The sequence below is a fragment of the Neoarius graeffei genome, chromosome 11 (genome assembly GCF_027579695.1).
Source record: "Neoarius graeffei isolate fNeoGra1 chromosome 11, fNeoGra1.pri, whole genome shotgun sequence".
NCBI classification, from domain to species: domain Eukaryota; kingdom Metazoa; phylum Chordata; class Actinopteri; order Siluriformes; family Ariidae; genus Neoarius; species Neoarius graeffei.
The window spans coordinates 21,567,436-21,583,118 of record NC_083579.1 but is presented as its reverse complement, the minus strand read 5'-3'; the positions used below and the strand labels follow the sequence as shown (position 1 = coordinate 21,583,118).

Genomic DNA, 15,683 nt, shown 5'->3' with positions numbered 1-15,683 from the left:
TGGAACCCAATGTGTTCTTGTGCTGTTGTAGCTCATCTGCCTCATCAATTGAGAGTGCTTTTTAGCTCACCACAGTTGTAAAGAGTGGTTATTTGAGTTACTGTAGCCTTTCTGCTAGCTTGAACCCGTCTGTTCATTCTATTCCGATCTCTCTCATGAATAAGAGAGACTTGTATCTGAAAATTCCAGGAGATCGAAAGTTTCTGAATTACTCAAATTATGTCACTCCATGTGGCACTAACAACCATGTCATACGATGTTTAATGTGAACATTAACTGAAGCTCTTGACCTGATGTACACTTCCCCATATCACTGTTTTTCAATCTACTTTGTTGTACCTCTTTCTTCCTTTTCCTTCTGCAAACCTCCTTCTCTCAGTTGAAGAGCTTTGCTGTACATGACCCCCACATGCTGTGTGTGTGTGTGTGTGTGTGTGTGTTCAGGTGAAGTTTTATCTGCTCTGCTGTATCTGTGGCCCCACTTGGCTATTTGTTCCCAACTCGTGCCAACCAGATGGATTGAAGAGAACAAACCCTCTTCATTTTTGCCATATAAGGACTCGAGACAGACGGATCTCAGGTTTAGGGCTGGCACATGCAGCCTTGCCCACTCTCGAATCCTTTTCTTCTCTCTCATATATAAAAAGTGTGTGTGTGTTCAAATGAAATGTCATAAATCCTCAGAGCTTGCCCAGTCATTGTCCAGCATTGTTGCATTCCGCAGACTATTGCATGCATTCACTTGTTAGTCATATAATCAGGGCTGATCCAGTTTGACATTTGATGACGATGTTGCTGAATTACTGTTGTCATGTTGACAGTTTGTGTGCGGGGCAGGTAACAGGGTGTGATTTATTTTCTTCTTCTTCTTCTTCTTCTTCTTCTTCTTCTTCTTCTTCTTATTATTATTATTATTATTATTATTATGTTGTACATGCCATGCTAAAGTATTTTGTTAAGGGCAGGTTTTTCCAGAGTGGCTGAAGGAAATTGTATTATTCAGAGTGCCTGCAGGTCTTGTCACTCAAGTGTTTTTTTTTTTTTTTTAATTTATAAAAGCTCATAGCTTCACAGATTACTCACACTTTTTTTTTTTCTTGTTCTTTCCATGTTTCCTGTGAACTCTTGTTTGTACCCATATGAGACCTCCATGTGTGGAATTCATTTGGGCATTCTTCTACATCCTTGGCAGCTTAAAGTTGAACCCTTACTGTGGAGCTAGCGCCCCCTTCAGCTAATGAGTCACAGGAAGCAAGCTACATGCAAAATACCACAGAAGGGAAATAATCAGTCTGTGTGAGGAGTAGGTGCTGAGAATGCTTGGCTGAAATGTATCCTTCAGTCCTCTCTCTTTTGCCGCTTTTCCACTACAAACGTGGCTGAGTCGGGCTGAGCCGTGCCGTGCTGAGTCGAGCTGAGTGGGGCTGTTGGAGTTGCATTTCGACTACAACCGCGCTGAACCGTGCTGGCTGGAAGTGGGTGGACACATTGGATGGAGTTAGCGAAAGTGGGTGGACGTCACGTGATGTTGTTAAGCAGCGCAAACAGTGACATCAGTGATCTTTTAAGCGGTAGTCTCACGACCCGAATAGTAAACAATAAACATGGAGGACATGGAGTCGTTAGTGTTGCTGGTCTTGGTGCTGTGGCTTGTTGTCACCGACAACGCCAACAGATACTGGCAAGAGCGTATAGATGAGGCGAGGCGCATAAGGCTTCAGAAATTCTCGTAATTCGTAATTCTTCTTCCGGGTTTACGGTGTTTACAGATCCCAGCGTGCTCGCGGGGCGTGTGTGAGCATGTGAGGACACTCCTCCTCACCAATCAGTGCACAGGGGAGTGTCTGCTCACGCCCCCAGCCTCACTCGGCTCGGTTTGGCTCGCTTCAGCCCCACTCCAAAACCGTGCGAGTTTTAGGGGCTAAGCAGGGCTGAAGCGAGCTGAGTCGTGCTGTTCTTTGGTAGTCGAAACGCGAGCCGTGTCGGGCTGAAGCGAGCTGAAGTGAGCTGAAAAAGGGTAGTGGAAAAGGGCCATTTGTCTCAAGCCCTATTCTGATGGTGTCATTCCATCCATCCATCCATCCATCCATTTTGGTAGATCACTACAGTGCTGTGGCCACTCTGACAGCTTCAGCTATCAGCTATCTCTAGGGAACAGTACAGTAGTGGTTTCCTGTTGCCTTCTACTGGATTATTATAGAGGTTTTCTTCTCTCAGCCATTCACATCTATGGACAATTTAGAGCCACCAATTAACCTAATCTGCATGTCTTTGGACTGTGGGTGGGGGGGGAACTGGAGCACCCGGAGGAAACCCACGCAGACACAGGGAGAACATACAAACTCCACACAGAAAGGCCCGCTCGAACCCAGAACCTTTTTGTTGTGAGGTGACAGTGCTAACCACTACACCACTGCATCTTTCAATTGATCAATAGATAGATGGGGTAAATGTTATCAGAGTATCTTGTGGAATAATTTTTGTCCCATCTGTCTCCATGGTCGATAATAAGTAAAATTCAGTTCAGTATGGTGGGGGTTTTATATCATGCACTTCTTTATGATGGCACAAAATTAAACATTGCCTGAATGTGTGCCTTAGGTTTCCATTTTCAGTGTCCTCAAACATTTCAACATTTTAAAAAGTACAACAATTGTTTTTGGAAAATTCTCCCAAAATTTCTCTAAACTGGTCTTGCCAATTCCCACCTCAGGCCAAACCTCTGAGATGCATGAAACCAACATCTGCATCTTTTCAAACTGTATGCTGCCCTGTAGCTCATGCTGTGCTACAAGGCAGCATAATACACTCGGAAGAAATCACTGTCCGCACTCTTCTACATACAGGTATGTGAGCTCACAGACACCTGTGAGGTTAATGTTTCTTTGATTGACACAGAAGAGTGAGTACACCAGTTTTGCTCTTTTTGCTCCAATGCTCAGATGATCCCTTGGTCATCATCAGGTTTCAAACTTGCAGTCTTGGCGATAGGGTGACCGCTTTTCATTTGCAGCACTCAGGAGCCATCATCTGGGAACAGCTGCCTGACTGCACCATTTCGGTTCACTGATTATCAGCTTCATTACTTACCATGAAGCCGACACATTCCCATACTTCAAGAGTTTTACGACCGTTTTCAGTCATGTACAGCAATGTTTTTTGGTTAATTTAATTATGTGCACCATGAAACCAAACCAGTTAGCAAAAAGCGGACATTTTTTTTCAGATTCAAACTCAGGCTGGGCAATTTTTTTATTATTATTTATTTATGTATTTATTTATTTTATTTTTTAAACCCCAATTTAGATGTGTCCGATTCCTACCCATGCTTCCCTATCACGTGACCACCGGGGGGGCAAAGCTGCTCATGTGATGCCAGCCACCTGCATCTTTTTCAACTGTGTGTAACACAGGAGGAAAGTGCTATCCACCCACTTCCATATGCACTAGCTCACAGCCACCCATGATTGACTAACTTTGCTGTAATTGACAGGAATGAGTGTGTATCACCCCTCCATCCCTGAGAGCACAGGCCAAGGATTCGAGCCCATCATCTCCGGTTGATGGGGCAAACACTTTTTTTTTTTCCTTTTGCACCACTTGGGTAATTAATGCAGAAAAAAACAATTTGGGTACTTTTTGTACTTAAACATTTTACATTTTTAATGATTATAAATCAGTGAACATGAATATCTTTGAGAGTTGAGATATTTTTGCTCATCCCTATGGTAAACAGACCATTACGTGTTGAAAACTTAGGCTACGTTTACATTACGTCGAATCAGCGGATCATCAGATTAACGTTCTTAAAACGATTCGCGTTTACACTAAAACCGTTAGCCGTGCACACAGCAACACCAATACACGGACACGCTCGGCTCCGCAGGCATCCTGCGCTCCAAATCACTCCGCCCTGAACAGCGAGTGCCCTCTGGAGGGTGCGCACTCCGGCCCTGCGCAGCTCACAGAGCGCGCGAGTGAAGTGCACAAGCCACGATTCGGGACTGAGCCGCTGTGTGTGTGATCCCAGCGCATATCACTTACTACTTGCAAGTGGAAGGATGGCAAGCCTAAAGACAATCATAACTACACAATGGGCAGTATTTGCATCAGTATTTGCAGTATTTTCATACTTTTATACTCTTTAATGAAAGGTGATACAAGGCGGAAGTCCGCGCCGTTTTTCAGCAGTCGCGTCACATGACCAACGCCAGCGAATCAGGAAGGTGGATGTCACAGTGATGTTGTCCAATGAGGACGCCAGCTAGAGCTCAGCACAGCGTATTCGCGTATCTCAATGTTTACACAGCACCGGATCAGATACGATCTGGATTGAATACGTGGACGCTGGCGGATTCCCGTTTCCCGGCTTTTCCAGGTGGTTTAATGTAAACGGACAGTGCATCCGTGAAGAAAACGAGACAGATACGGTCTAATGTAAACGTAGCCTTATTCTCCTAAAGCTACATTTACACTTTAATCCTCAGTGCTCAATTCTGATTTACTGCTCAAACTCATTTGTGTTGCCTTGTTCACATTTTCTTCAGGTATGACCAATTAATCACACGCAAACCTGGACATGTCATGCAACCACGTGTAATCTAGTGACTTACAGTTGCATGAATTACACCCCTCAAATATAAAATGTATGAGAAACAAACATTTCACTTCATGTTAATCCTGCTTAATGACAGGGCCATTATTAAAAAATGTTCTGTTTCCGGTCCACCGGCCGGGTGAGTGCCGTTTGTGCGGTTGAATTTTTTTTTTTTTTTAACGCTGGTTTTTCGAAAAATTTTTTCGGGTTTGTAAATCTAAAATCGAACTTGACATTTATGCATTCCCAGGGCTTTCCACTAAGGCTCATACTAGCCAGCCATGACAAATAAGTAGCCAGCGGGGGGGGGAAGAGTAAACACAAAATAAACTCCTGTGCACGCAGTTCCCAGGATTAAATGTATTTTCCACAGACCATTTATTTATTCACTTTACTCAAATACAAAGTAAAATGGCAGTAAATCTTTTCTTTTCTTGCGTATTGCATCATGAGGCGTTCCTGGCTTGTAAATCTCTTATTTTCGGTGCATGACACATTCACGCAACTGAGAATGCTATGAATTAACAACGACAATGGTCTGCAATGGTGGCTACACAAACACTCGGCGAACATTTCTCCATTTGTGTATGAAAATACACTCCAATGACTCAGTTTGGTTTCATTTACAACCAACAGTGCCTTTTGATGCCAGCACGTAATTGAACGAGAGAAGACTGGTTTACTGGAGACAAAATAAGCGTTATCTCTGCTTCTGTTCCCTCCGACGGCCCCGACACACTACTGCCTCCGCTGAGTGCGCGTGCACACACACCGCATGTCGGGGCCGCGGATGAGTTACTCTCCCTTGATCAACGAAGCCGGCGGGGAACTTGTGGTTATTATCGGTACAAACAACACGAATCACAACTTAAATGAGTGCAGTTCAGTTTGACATTATTGTCAGTCCGTTAGATAAACATTTAATTTTATTAAAATCGAAAATTAATATTTAGAGCCTGTGGGCTACAAAAATGGTCATTAAAGTAGCCGGCAGGACTTAATTGTGTGGCCGGCAGCCGGCACTTGTGGAAAGCCCTGCATTCCACGCAGAATATAGAATTGAATCAGCTCTGCGCATGCGCCGTGCGGCACAAAAAAATGGCAGCCACCATGAAGGAAGGAGATCCGGAGTTTTCAAACATTTGCTTAAGTGTGAAATGGTATTCTAGCGAACAACAAAATAGTAAAGATTCAGAAAAACAAATCATTCAGTGATCATTTTAATAGTGTAATTTCATCCGAACTAGGCCTAACGGTCGATTTAGAACTACAAAAAGTCTGTGTCGGACATTTTAAGTACCTTTGTAAAAGTTTTGCAAATGTTGCAGTCAGCATTTAAAATGCTAACTTAAAGTTTTTGTACAAGTTTCAGTTGATTAAACTGTCATATTTTATTAAATGTGTCTGCTTTTGTAATAAAAAGTACTGAAAGAAAAAGCAAACACAGCATTGCGATTTCTTATCCATCCATATATATATAAAAAAATCCCTCCCTCCCGACTGAAAATTTTTTGGCTCACCCGGTGGACAGGAAATGGATTTTTTTTAAAGGATGGCCCAACAGAAATGACACCAGAAGAAACGGATCCTGACTACTTCTTATTGTGTATGATTAATATCACCTTTTAAACAATGTTCTCTAATGTGAGCTTCACAAAGCTAAACATGTAAAGTAGCTGACTTTGTTGCATGAAATCTTGATGTACCTTAAGACTGAAACACTTTGTGTAATTAAATATCAACATTGTGAATCCAGCAGGACCTAGTTTGTTTCCATAGCAATGGAAACCGCAATGGATCTACAGCCAAAGCTACATCAGATACAGCTACAGAAAATACAGAATGAAAATAACTTCCAAGATGACTTTTTGGGTTTAAACATCATTCTTTTATGGTTTCCTACATTTTACCCACAAGCTCAATCACCTCCCTGTGCGACATCCACGTACATTATTAGTGTGACACACATCCGCTGACTTCTGAGCACAATAATGAAAATACAGTAACAACCTACACATTAGCACCAGAATCGCTAAATACATCACAAATATTTCCTTAATTTTTATAACTTCCTATAGTGTGAAAGGAGCCCAAACTCTGATAACTCAAACTGTGTGGAACTTTTAATTTAGTTTAAGTCCTGCATCCTGTGAACAGCCACAAGCTCAATGGTGTGAGTTTCCCAGATGAAGAGAATGGAGAACGAATGTTCAGTGTTGGACTCGGAGGTCGAGAGCGTCTGAGAGTCTGTGCGGATGACTAAGGAGGCATAGCGTGACTCTTAAGGATGTTTATTCTGCAGAGGTCTGGTAAAAATCACAGACTCAAATCCCTGTCTATCTTGTTTCTTTCCAGCTGGGTTTTAATTCAGGCAATTATAACAATTCAGTTTCAAGTTTGTTTTTGAATGAAAAACAGATAGTTACAAAGCCACATTAGTGTTCTGGGACTTCAGTGGTCATTGTACTCTTGCTTCACGTGCATGCATGACTGACAGAGTTCAAAAAGTCCAGTGTCTTAAAGATTCAAAATACTCCAAAACCAGCCTTCTGTTTTTCTTTTTCAGCTCAGGATGGAGAGATCATCATTGACTGAGATCAGTTCATAACTTCGTTTGCTTGTCTGAAAGAATGTGTCCTTCCACAGTAGGTTTCGATTTTATATTCCACTAATCACGGATTTAAACAATATCTCTCAGGCAAGAGAGTGGATTTACTGAATATCTGCATGGCTGTGATTTCAGCTGCAAGCACAAGCCAGCTTAATGAGCCTTGCAGGTAATCACAGCCGTGCTGATATTCAGTAAAATCATGCGAGTGTGATTATTGCTTTTTGTAAGCAACAGTTCTATACACAAGAAATTAATTTTGAGTATGTAACATTTCAGACACAATTTGGCCAAATGTTCTGTTTATTTTTGCTCCACTGGCAGAAATGGATCCCAAAGAAGCCGCACTCACTTTATAACACGTTGACTAGCTGGCTATGATTTGTCCATTCCAGTTAAAGGTGCTTGCAAGAATCAGCGTCCCTTTGTCTTGTTAATCTTCATCTGAAAAGCTTTCATATTTTAAGTCCGATATTTATATTGCTGAAAAGTATTATTTACCATGTTCACTGATTTCACTGACTCAACTGTAGTAGCTGTTTCAGACTAGGAATTTTATATGGCGAAGTGATACACAGTGAAACATCCCAGTGTGGTTATAGTAAATATAGGCACTCTGCTCAACCAATCAAATTAGTGGACTGAAACTAAGATTGTGTGAGCATTATGCTATGTGATATGGTGATTTTTTTTTTTCTTCCAATTTTAAAATATTGCAATAAATTACTTAATTGTCTAGAGCTGTTAGCCTGAAAAAAAAAGCCAGGAAATGAGCATTTCCACTATCTCATGTTTAAGAAGAGTAGGGGAGGCTGTCAAAGTATTATCAGCTGTGTAGTCTAAAACTATGGCCATTGTGAAAACTGTGCGCGAGGGGGGAGGGGTGGGGCTTCTCAGAAACCTTTCTTAAAGGGGTACCAAATATAATATATACAGTTGCTGATGTGACAAAGTAACATATTCTTAAGTATTCTATCAAATTTATATACTAGAAAACAACGAAATATCTTGGTAATTGTAAATATAATAGTCGGTACACTAAACGGCACAAGAGTCGCCATTTTTAAAAGACCGTGACGTCAGCCTTACCCACTGCACTAGGAGAGAAGCGTGTAATCATGGCGTCGGGCGCATCAAGTGAAAGCGACAGCTCTGTCGAATCATATGAAGAGATCCCGCAAGACACACTGCAAGCAGGCTATGGCTTAGAAGGGTACCAGTTTGAACCTAGGAGAGGTACTCTCGACTCCGGTGATGAAGAAAGAAGAGAAGAAAGCTCGGATGACGGCGAGGATGAGACTGATGCTGACCATGGGCATGGCGAGCGTGGGGCAGAGCGTCTGCGTGCAGGTGACACGGCGTGGTGCTCGTGCGGAAAATGTAACGTGGAGTTGCTCACGAGTCCAGCAGAATTTATTTGCTGCAATGAGATAGGCGCCGCCTGTGGACTTGCGAAATCGTCGCAAGAGGCAGAAACAGGTATTTCCATTGAAATAACACACACACATATATACACACACACACACACACACACACACACAGTGGCATAATAGACTATACTACTAGTACTAGTTTTTCAGCGGAAACGAGTGAAAAGACACGTCTGGAGGATCGTTATGCTTTCCATCGGTCCTGTTATTACACCCGAAAGCAACACACTGTGGCATTGTGTAGCCGATCACTTACAATTCATCCTACTTTCCGATTCACACGTGCTATTCCCAACCTCAATGAGCCAACACAACTGGACACATACATACATCATGAGTGTTACGCAGAGAAAATGAACGTGCATTCTGATTGGATAAAATTAATATCATGGCGGGCTGTTCAAACTGCGGAAATAGTTTGCTCGAGCTACTTTCAAAACACTATAACTTTCCAACCTTAGAACAAAAAACTTTTGTAAGTCTTGAATAAGGTTCGTTAATGTGTGTTTTATTGTTTTTACTCTATATATTGCCCTCTGTTCCCCTTTAATAGTAAAGAGTTCAAAACACCCATTTCAGATTCACATGTCGATTTGGCTCATTTCTCGATTTATTGGGGTGAGTAGGCTCACTCTTTTGACGTATTTTTTGAGTGATAAGCACACTCAAATGTTTTTGTAGCGCTCCAGTACAAAACAAAGATTTTATATGGTTATATAATATAAACGTTGATAAATATTACTAGATAGGCGGAATGTTACTAGGCAGTGGAATATTGTACATCGCACAAGCTTAGTGGGCATGTTTTTACATCTTTGTGGGGAGTTGGTGTTCCGACAAGGATAGGAACATCTGACAGTTTTAACCTCGTGGGGATGTTTGGCTGGTGAGGAGCAATCCTTTTTCGTAGTTTTTTTTTTTTAAAGTCTCTTTTGTTATCAAGGTGAAGGTTAGATTTAGGTGTATAGCATTTAATTACCTGCATTTATAATGTCAATGGAGTGTCCTTACAAGGATGATGAGAAAAGCATATGCAGGTTTGTGTGTGAAACAGAGAGAGGGAGGAAGGAAATATCGTGTGAGTTTAAGGCTTGCTGTCTGAACCTTTTGTGAATTCACGTCCTGTGTACGCTAAACCCGGAGCCACGGTTCCTTTGCTAACCCTCAGTCTTGCACACACAGTCTCCTCAATGCCTTGAGTCTGTCTTGCAGGCTGTTGAAGTATGAAGACTGTGGGTTGGTTATTGTTTGTACCACTTGATTTCACAAAACTCACATTTATCATTTATCATCAAAATTCTTCTCCAGGATGGACAAATCATATATGTTTTAGCTAGCCAGGCAAGTCTCTAAAGTTCTGCCCAGTCCCATGGTTTGGTTGTCTGGACACCTAACTGACTGGGCTAGAAAGTAGCAGCTAACATGCAATAACGTACAACTAGCTAATTCAGTGCATTTAATACAGATGAAGTGAGCTTCCAGCAAAAACAGTTGCAGCAGAAAAACATTTGCCCTATTGTCTAGAGATCATGAGTTCGAATTCTGACAATGCCGCAGTCCAAGATGAGGAAATTGCCTGTGCTTTCTGGGTGCTCTCTCTATTCGCAGTAAGACGAGTCAAACATGGTCATCTGTGAGATCTTGCATGTGGAAGGGAGTGGATTGGATAGCGCTTCCTTCTGATTGTGTTATGCTGCCCTGTGATTCAGCTTGAACAACAGTTTGAAAAGATGCAATTGGCTGGGTGCATGGGTCTTGGAGAAAGCATGTGATTTGTACCCTCCCTGATTGGTAGCGAGCATATTATGATTGGGTTAGCTGGTGGGTGGGAATTGGCAAACACTAAAGAAGAGAGAAAATTCAGGGAAATCCCCCCCCCCCCCCAAAAAAAAAAAGAAAAACCCTAAGTGAAATGAATTGGTGCATGATAATCACGCTGTTCTAACAAAGTTTATAATCAAGTTTGCAAACTGACATGAAGTCTGCTTGTCCCAGACTACTGATTTGTTTTCTCAAAACTTGCTTTTGTATGTGTGAGTGTACATGGACACATGTTGAGGTTGAGGACTGTTTAAGATCAATCACTGTTGGCCTGTGTGTGTGTGAAGCTACACACGCGTATGGGTGATAATGGATGGATGACCAAAGACTTTGACTTTTGTCCTTCAGTGTCCGGTATATCCATCTCTCTGTACAGTGTTGCGCTCCTGATGCGGGTGCCCCCACCTGGGGTTGTAGCGATACATAACAAAAACAGCCCAGAGCTGAGGGTTATGTTGAGTCATACATGTTTTATTTGCCTGTTCTCAGATTTAGTTGCTTTGATCAGATTGAACTTTCCATTCTCTTTTTTCCCCCCCTCTTTCTTCCCCCCTCCTCAGTGGACATTGTATTCTGTTGATGATAAGGTTGCATTCCTGCCCATGTGGATCATGTGTCTCCTTGGCGATGAAATCATCTGTAGAACCTTACTCATTTAAAAGAGAAAAAAAAAATTATATACACACACACACACACACAAAATATATATAATGCCTCAAAAGGCACCGCACCTCTCAAAGTTTCCAGGGTTGTCATTATTCCTGTGCACCTATTCAAAAGAACCGTCTGTAGCCACAAGAGAAAGACACGCACGATTGCCTAGCACTGGAATGTAACAGAAACGGACAACCAGTCATTTTGTATTTAAGCCTGTGAGCTGGATCAATGATTCTAACATTAGCAACAAGTGACATTTAAGCTTTTCTTAATTTTATGTAAATTAGGAGTGATTTAAATAAAGTGACAAAAGCCAAAAAAAGATTTACAGCAATCTACTGAAGCCAGTTTTATAGTCTGGGTTTTCCCAGTCTCCCAGCTACAGTGTTCTGTGCTCAATTTACTCCCTTGGTAGATGCTTTTTCCAAGATGGGATACAAGCATACAACTGTGCAGGATGTTACATAAAGGGTACCGGTACAGCATTTAAACATGATTAATATTGATAGCACAAGCCCTAATTATAATGATGATACGCCAGTGCAGCCACCTAATTAGGTTTCATAAGCTTAAAAGTCCAAAAGCACATCAAGTTTATTGCACATGGGCAACCAATATGGCGTCCATTATGTGACCCATTCATTGACAGCCAGGTATTAGAAGTTAAATGCAGCTGATGTAAAAATACTTGTTAGCCTGAAGTCAGATGAGTTATCTTTGTCAGTATGGACAGCAGAGAAACCAGATATCTCTGTATGAACCTTGGAGAAAAGGACTATTTGCATCTGGTAAATGATTTCAGCAGCAAATCATCAGATGATTCTAATGATGAAATGGTGGTGCTTTGCAAGTGCAGTGTCAGGAAGGCAGGTAAAAGGGTTTTGCAACTAACTGGTGCTGATGTGGAAAGTGTGCCAAGCAGAAAACTGACACTGAATGTGCTTTGTTTTAAAGTTCACAAACTTTTTGTGATTTGTAAGACAGGCACATTTATCGAATTGTTTGATAGATAAACCTGGTTTGGAAAGTATGTCACACACAAGCCTGCATTGGAAATGGCCTATATACAGACCATGATAGTCTGTGTGTAGCATGGTGGCCTGATGTGAGAGGGCCAGGACCAGATGGAGAACACACAAATCAGTAAGCAGCCCATCATATCTAGAAACTGTGTGCGCATGTTTTTATAGTATGTATGTATGGCCATAATAGCTATAAAGCCTATTTATTTATTGTGTGTGTATGCAATGTGCCATAATAGTTTATATGGTCTAAGTATAGGTTCATGACAGCTCGAAGCAAAGTGCGAGTTTATAGCAGAGCGGAGCACAGCGCACCGGGCAACAAAATTTGCATATTTATTTACATAAGAGAGATGAGTTTTTATCCAGTACTTATTTTTAATTTGCTTTTTAAAAAATAACATGGAATTATTTTCTCACATATTTTACCCTCTGCTTTTAGGCTGTGTGTGTGTGTGTGTGTGTGTGTGTGTGTGTGTGTGTGTGTGTGTGTGTGTGTGAGAGATCTCATTTTCTTCCACTTATCCGGGGCCGGGTTGCGGAGGCAGCAGTCTGAGCATGGAAGTCCGAACTTCCGTCTCCCCAGACACCTCGGCCAGCTCCTCGGGAAGAACACCGAGGTGTTCCGAGGCCAGCTGAGAGACATAGTTCCTCCAGCGTGTCCTGGGTCTTCCCCAGGGCCTCCTCCCTGGGGGGACACGCCTGGAACAACTCCCCAGGGAGGCGAAAGAGATGCCCGAGCCACCTCAGCTGATCCCTCTCGATGTGGAGGAGCAGCGGCTCTACTCCGAGCTCCTCCTGAGTGACTGTTCTTCTCACCCTATCTCTAAGGAAGTGCCCAGCCACCCTGTGAAGGAAACTCATTTCGGCCGCTTGTATCCGCGATCTTGTTCTTTCGATCATTACCCAAAGCTCATGACCATAGGTGAGAGTCGGAACGTAGATCGACCGGTAAATCGAGAGCTTTGCCTTTTGGCTCAACTCCTTCACCACGACGGACCAGTAAAGCAACCACATCACTGCGGAGGCTGCACCGATCCACCTGTCAATCTCACGCTCCATCCTTCCCTCACTCATGAACAAGATCCTGAGATACTTAAACTCCTCCACTTGAGGCAGGACTTCTCCACCAACCTGAAGAGGGCAAGCCAGCCTTTTCTGGTCGAGAACCATGGCCTCAGACTTGGAGGTGCTGATTCTCATCCCAGCCGCTTCACACTCGACTGCAAACCGCCCCAGTGCATGCTGAAGGTCCTGGTTTGAAGAAGCCAACAGGACATCATCATCCACAAAAAGCAGAGATGAAATCCTGTGGTTCCCAAACAGGATTTCCTCCGGCCCCTGGCTGCGTCTAGAAATTCTGTCCATAAAAATTATGAACAGAACCGGTGACAAAGGGCAGCCCTGCCAGAGTCCAACATGCACTGGGAACAGGTCTGACTTACTGCCGGCAATGCGAACCAGACTCCTGCTCCGTTCATACAGGGACTGGACAGCCCTTAGCAAAGAGCCCTGAACCCCATACTCCCGAAGCACCCCCCACAGGATACCACGAGGGACATGGTCGAATCCCTTCTCCAGATCCACAAAGCACGTGTGGACTGGTTGGGCAAACTCCCATGAACCCTTGATTACCCGATGAAGGGTATAGAGCTGGTCCAGTGTTCCACGGCCAGGACAAAAACTGCATTGTTCCTCCTGGATCCGAGGTTCAACTATTGGTCGAATTCTCCTCTCCAGTACCCTGGAGTAAACCTTCCCGGGGAGGCTGAGAAGTGTGATTCCCCTATAATTGGAGCACACTCTCCGGTCCCCTTTCTTAAACAGAGGGACCACCACCCTGATCTGCCACTCCAGAGGCACTGTCCTCAACAGCCATGCGATGTTGCAGAGGTGTGTCAGCCCCACAACATCCAGAGACTTGAGATACTCAGGGCAGATCTCATCCACCCCCGGTGTCTTGCGACCGAGGAGCTTGCAAACCACCTCAGTGACTTCGGCTTGGGTAATGGACGAGTCCACCTCTGAGTCATCAGCCTCCGCTTCCTCAGTGGAAGATGTGACGGTGGGATTGAGGAGATCCTCAGAGTATTCCTTCCACAATATCCCCAGTTGAGGTCAACAGCTCCCCACCCACACTGTAAACAGTGTTGACAGGGTACTGCTTTCCCCTCCTGAGGCGCCGGATGGTTTGCCAGAATTTCCTCGAGGCCGACCGATAGTCCTCCTCCATGGCCTCACCGAACTCCTCCCAGTTCCAAGTTTTTGCCTCCGCAACTGCCCGAGCTGTGGCATGCCTGGCCTGCCGATACCAGTCAGCTGCCTCAGGAGTCCCAGAGGCCAACATGGCCCAATAGGACTCCTCCTTCAGCTTGACTGCATCCCTTACTTCTGATGTCCACCACCGGGTTCGGAGATTGCGGCCACAGCTCCAAACAGCCGCATCAACAATGGAGGCAGAGAACATGGTCCACTCAGACTCGGTGTCCCCCGCCTCCCTTGGAAGCTGGGAGAAGCTCTCCTGGAGGTGGGAGTTAATGACCTCCCTGAAAGAGTGCTTGGCCAGACGTTCCCAGCAGACCCTCACCATACGTTTGGGCCTGCCAGGTCTGTCCAGCTTCCTCCTCTGCCAGCGGATCCAACACACCACCAGGTGGTGATCAGTTGACAGCTCAGCCCCTCTCTTCCCCCAAGTATCCAAGACATAGGTCCGGAGATCAGATGAAACGATAACAAAGTCGATCATCGACCTCTGACCTAAGGTGTCCTGGTGCCACGTGCACTTATGGACACCCCTATGCTTGAACATGGTGTTCGTTATGGACAAACCGTGACTAGCACAGAAGTCCAATAACAAAACACCACTCGGGTTCAGATCGGGGAGGCCGTTCCTCCCAATCACGCCCCTCCAGGTGTCCCTGTCATCACCCACGTGAGCGTTAAAGTCCCCCAGTAGAACAATGGAGTCCCCAGTCTGAGCACCTCTCAGTACCTCTCCCAGGGACTCCAAGAAGGCCAGATACTCTATACTGCTATTCGGCCCGTAGGCACAAACAACAGCAAGAGCCCTCTCCCCAACCCAAAGGCGCAGAGAGGCGACCCTCTCGTTCACTGGAGTGAACTCCAACACATGGCGGCTGAGCTGTGGAGCTATAAGCAAGCCCACACCAGCTCGCCACCATTCACCGTGGGTGACTCCAGAGAAGTGTAGAGTCCAGCCACTCTTGAGGAGCTGGGTTCCGGAGCCCAAGCTGTGCATGGAGGTGAGCCCGACTGTCTCTAGCCGGTACCTCTCAACCTCCTGCGCAAGCTCAGGCCCTTTCCCCCCCAGCAAAGTGACATTCCATGTCTCTGTTAGGGGATCAGGTCGTCGAGGCCCCTGCCTTCGACTGCCGCCCAATCCACACTGCACTGGCCCCCTACGGCTACCTCTGTGGGTGGTGAACGTCGGGTCCACGTCACCACTTCAGGTTGAGCCCAGCCGGGCCCTGTGGGCAAAGGCCCAGCCACCAGGTGCTCGCATACGAGCCCCAACCCCGGGCCTGGCT

At 44.5% G+C, this 15,683-nt stretch overlaps 1 protein-coding gene across 9 annotated transcripts in view; it reads left to right on the top strand.

Moving 5' to 3' along the window:
- The window catches only part of luzp1 (leucine zipper protein 1), a 185,519-nt gene that overhangs the window by 66,844 nt on the left and 102,992 nt on the right, over positions 1–15,683 (top strand). The window contains exon 3 of one of the 9 annotated variants that reach the window (XM_060933610.1): positions 7,164–7,242. The exons of the other annotated variants lie outside the window; for them this stretch is intronic. The gene's annotated coding sequence lies outside the window, so the exon portion shown is untranslated. The remainder of the gene's footprint in view (positions 1–7,163; positions 7,243–15,683) is intronic. 9 annotated transcript variants of the gene reach the window in all.